At 40.8% G+C, this 5,157-nt stretch overlaps 1 non-coding gene across 1 annotated transcript; it reads right to left on the bottom strand.

Annotated features, from left to right (window-relative positions):
• Window positions 1-352: 352 nt before the first annotated feature.
• Window positions 353-421, bottom strand: LOC128775809 (small nucleolar RNA SNORD2). Its single transcript, XR_008420781.1, has one exon. It is a non-coding gene; the product is annotated as a small nucleolar RNA SNORD2 (small nucleolar RNA).
• Between the last annotated feature and the right edge of the window lie 4,736 nt (window positions 422-5,157).

The following is a 5,157-nucleotide window of genomic DNA, read 5'->3' as shown; positions in this document are numbered from 1 at the left end:
TGCTGATTGCGAGAACGTTTCCCCACTCTTCTCACATTGTATCTCTTTAAGAAAGGTAGAGCGATCTTGGCAGTGTTGTCCTTAAGCACCATCATATTTAACAGAGTCTCAGGAGAGAACAGATCGGAGAAAGCAAGCATGAGAACTACAAAAATTACAGACCTACTTTCTAGCGATGGAGACCATCAGCTCAGAATAGTCACATGTGCATTAAGGGTATCTAATCAGAATATCCAGTACCTAAGAGATTCTCTGGGAAGCTCCAGGAAAAAAAAAAAAAAAAAAAAAAAAAAAAAAGAGGTTGAGAACTAGCTATTACTCTTTCTTCTAAGCTTTTTCCCCCTAAATAACCAAGTGGTGGGCAATGGGTACTCTCTTCATCGCAGGTCAGTCCTGAAAGATGATTGCCATCATTTCACTATAGGATGTATTTTTTAAAGAAAAAAAAAAAAATCAATTTCTCTGTATTACATTCTTCATCATCATGTCCTATGAACTGGTTGATCTCATTATATCGATCACATAAAAAATAAGGACTGAGGGGAAAGGTGTTGATAATCTTAGAACAAAAGTCTAAGAATACAGGAAGCAAGCAATTATTGACTACAGTCTAATACTCTGTCCAAAAAGAAAGAGCATACTGGAATATAACTTTTATAATTAAAAAGCTTTGCTAACCAGCCTTGGTATCCAAATCATGTCGTCATATCCAAATCAGATTTTTTATTTTCACAAATGTGGCAGACTGTCCTATCCAAAGATAGATGCCACAACATACTCCATCCCACATTCCCACATGTTTGTTTGGGTTTTTTTTAACCATGTAACACTGACATTCCTTCCATTGGGGGGTGGGCTTTATGTCTTCTCCCTGTGAACCTGGGAAGACCCTGTGTCCCCCTCAACCAACAGGGTACAATGGAAGTGACTCCACGTGACTTCAAGACAAGGTCACAAGAAACTCACGCACTTCTGCATTGCCCTCTTGGGACAACAGTTCTTGGAACTGAGCCACTGCACTACGGGGAAGCCGTGCAGCTACACGGACATGTCATGTATAGGTGTGCCACCAAACAACCCCAGCTGAGGTCCCAACCAATAGCCAACACTGACCACTACGTGTGAGAGAGCGAGCCTTCAGCTAATTCTGACCCCAACCCATTGAGTCATTGCCAGCTCCAGCTGATAATGCATGGAGCAGAGATGAACTGTCCCTGCAATCCCAGCCCAAATTGAGCATTTGAGAATAAAATAAAGAATAAATATGACATTATTAGGGGCGCCTGGGTAGCTCAGTCGGTTAAGTGTCCGACGTCGGCTCAGGTCATGATCTCGCAGTTCATCAGTCCGAGTCCCGTGTCAGGCTCTGTGCTGACAGCTCAGAGCCTGGAGCCTCTTCGGAATCTGTGTCTCCCTCTCGCTCTGCCCCTCCCCTGCTCGCACTCTGTCTCCCTCTCTCTCTCAAAAAAATAAAAAAACATTTAAAAATTTTAAAAACAATAAAAAAAAGTAAATACGACATTATTAAGTTAGTAAAACATTTTTGTCTTTTGTACATGGCAGAATAAAATGTTGAAATAATATGAATAAATGGAGTATTTTGAAGCAATCAGGAGGGAAGAATTCGGTTTACAGGTATCAGCGTGGATAGATCTCAAAAACATATAGTGAAAAAATGAATAATCAGAATGACATACAGACAACAAACATTTATATACATTTAAAAACATATTCAAAGCAATTATATATTTTTCAGAGATTCATAACTTCAAATTAATATATAGAAGGTCAATCAGAAGGGCATATGTTAAATATACGAGGGTGTAGGTCTGCGGGAGTGGGAATGGGGACAAAGGCAAAACATAATTTAAAAGGGACAACAACCATGAAAAACCCAAAACGAAGAGTATGGTTATGTAACTGTAAAACTTGGTTCACATTTCTTTCTGAGCACACAGCCAAAGTCTACTTTCCAGCCTCTTGTGCATTTAATGTGGCCACACGATTGCATTTTAACTAAGGGACTGTAGGCGAAAAGTGCTATGTGCTCTCTCCAGGCCGGGCCCTCAGAAAGTGAAAAATGGCCTTGGCAGCTAATAGGAAGACTGTAACATTTCCACCCGGCTCTAATGAACCAAGATAGAGCACAACCACTCTGTGAGCACATTTGAACCAACGGAACTGCCGCTCCAAATGTAATTATAACCCCCACTCTTCTGACACAGTTTTTTGCCAGTGAGGATTCTAGCTGGGCTTTAAAGGTACGGCCTCTGAGAGAAAATTACCAAGGTACACAATCAAATAGCCCCAAATCACGACTGGTCTCCACTCCCGTTAACCCTTCTTTGAATCACCTAGGACGAGTCCAAACCTGCACGCCTGTCCAATTTTCTTACAGGGACGCCCCCTTGGGTTCCTCAGCTAGCCCAAGAAACCTCACCTTGTTTGACAGCAGCTGAGTACGAACTCCAAATAATCTGTTGAGCCCTTCACTGTTTGGTCTCTATTTCGTTCCTAGGGCTTTTGAATTCTGATCAGTTTGCACTGTTCTTTGGTGAAATTTTGCTTCTAAGCATTTAACTCAGCATTCCTATTATCTGTCTGGTTGTCTGTTGTCCTAACTGTCACTCGTCTGTAAGAGAAACGCCTATAGTGAGGGATACAGGCCAGATAAACTGTCAGTGAGGCCGGTCCTGATGGCCAAGGTGTTCAGGACATCTCATCAGCCCTGCATCTTTAGAGTAGACTTTGCCTTGGGTCGCTCTTAGTTTGCTAGGGTTGCCACAACAAATTACCACAAACTAGGTCGCTTAATACCATAGATTCTGATTCTCTCGTAATTCTGAAGTCAAGAAGTCTCAAATTAAGGTGGCAACGGGGCCATGCCCACTTTGAAGGCTGTAAGGGAAAATCCTTCCCAGCTTCTGGTAGTTGCTTTAATCCTACCTAGTTGGTGCTCCTTGGCTTGTACCAGCAAGTGCTCCAATCTCTGCTGCTGTCATTACATGGCCTACTTCCCTCTTTGTGGTCTCTGCATCTCCAAACCTCCTTCTCCTAATAAAGACACCAGTCATTGGATTTAGGGCCCACCACGATCCAATATGACCTCATCTTAACTTGACCCTATTTCCAAATAATGTGACGTTCACAGGTACCTGGGGTTTGGACTTCAACATAACATTTTGGAAAAACAATTTTACCCACAACAGTCACCTTTCAAGGTATTTTAAGAATTACTCTTTATTATATTAAAAAAATTATTCACCATGATCAAATGGGATTTATTCCTGGGCTATAGGGCTGGTTCAATATCCACAAATCAATCAACATGATACACCACATTAATAAAAGAAAGGATAAGAACCATACCATCCTCTCAATAGACGCATCCATTCTTGATAAAAACCCTCAACAAAGTAGGGATGGATGGAACATACCTCAACATCATAAAGGTCATATTTGAAAGACCCATTGCTAATATCATCCTCAGTGGGGAAAAACTGAGAGCCTTTCCCTTACAGTTAGGATCGAGACAAGGATGTCCACTCTCACCCTTACTATTTAACATAGTACTGAACGTTTTAGCCTCAGCAATCAGACAACAAAATGAAATAAAAGGCATCCGAATCAGCAAGGAAGATGTCAAACTGTCACTATTTGCAGATGACCTGGTACTCTATGTAGAAAACCCAAAAGACTCTACCACAAAAGTGCAAACTGATACATGAATTCAGCAAAGTTGCAGCATATAAAATCAACATGCAGAAATCTGTGGGATTTCTATACACCAACAATGAAGCGGCAGAGAAAGAAATGAAGGAATTGATTCCATTTGCAATTGCACCAACACCAGTAAGATACCTAGGAATTAACCTAATGAAACAGGTGAAAGATCTAACACTCTGAAAACTATAGAACACTCATGAAAGAAACTGAAGAGGACAGAAGGAAATGAAAAGTATTCCATGTCCGTGGAAGAACAAACATTGTTAAAATGTCTATACTACCCAAAGCAATCTACACATTGAACGCAATCCCTATCAAGATACCACCAGCATTTTTCATAGAGCTAGAACAAACAATCACAAAATTTGTATGCAACTACAAAAGACCCTTAATAGCAAAAACAATCCCGAAAAAGAGAAGCAAAACTGGAGGCATCACGATTCCAGATTTCAAGTTATATTACAAAGCTGTAGTCATCAAGACAGTATGGTACTGGCACAAAAACAGACACAGATCAATGAAAGAGAACAGAAAACCCAGAAATGAATAGCCAACAAAGCAGGAAAGAATGTCCAATGGAAAAAAGTCTCTTCAACAAATGGTGTTGGGAAAACTAGACGGCGACATGCAGAAGAATGAACCTGGACCACTTTCTTACACCATACACAAAAATAAACTCCAAATGGGTGAAAGACCTAAATGTGAGACCGGAAACCATCAAAATCCTAGAGGAGAACATAGGCAGCAACCTCTTTGACCTCAGCCGCAGCAACTTCTTACTTAACACGTTGCCAAAGGCAAGGGAAACAAAAGCCAACGTGAACTACTGGGATCTCATCAAGATAAAAAGCTTCTGCACAGCAAAGCAAACAACCAAACTAAAAGGCAGCCTACATAATGGGAGAAGACATCTGCAAACATATCTGATAAAGGGTTAGTATCCAAAATCTATACTAGAGCTTATCACAGTCAACATCCAAAATACAAATTACCCAGTTAAGAAATGGGCAGAAGACATGAATAGATACTTTTCCAAAGAAGACATCCAGATGGCTAACAGATACACGAAAAGATGCTCAACATCACTAATCACCAGGGAAATGCAAATAAAAACCATGATGAGATACCACCTCACATCCGTCAGAATGGCTAAAATTAACAACATAAGAAACAACAGGTGTTGGTGAGGATGTGGAAAATGGGGAACCCTCCTGCACTGTTGGTGGGAATGCAAATTGGGGCAGCCACTCTGGAGAACAGTATGGAGGTTCCTCAAAAAATTAAAAATAGAACTACCCTACGATCCAGCAATTGCACTATTAGGTTTTTACCCAAAGGATACAAAAACACAGATTCGGAAGGGTACACGCATGCCAATGCTGACAACAATATCAACAATAGCCAAACTATGGAGAGAGCCCAAATGTCCGT

Source organism: Panthera pardus, unplaced genomic scaffold, assembly GCF_024362965.1.
Source record: "Panthera pardus isolate Hobbes unplaced genomic scaffold, ASM2436296v1 HiC_scaffold_8, whole genome shotgun sequence".
NCBI lineage: Eukaryota > Metazoa > Chordata > Mammalia > Carnivora > Felidae > Panthera > Panthera pardus.
This window is presented reverse-complemented; position numbering and strand designations above follow the sequence as displayed.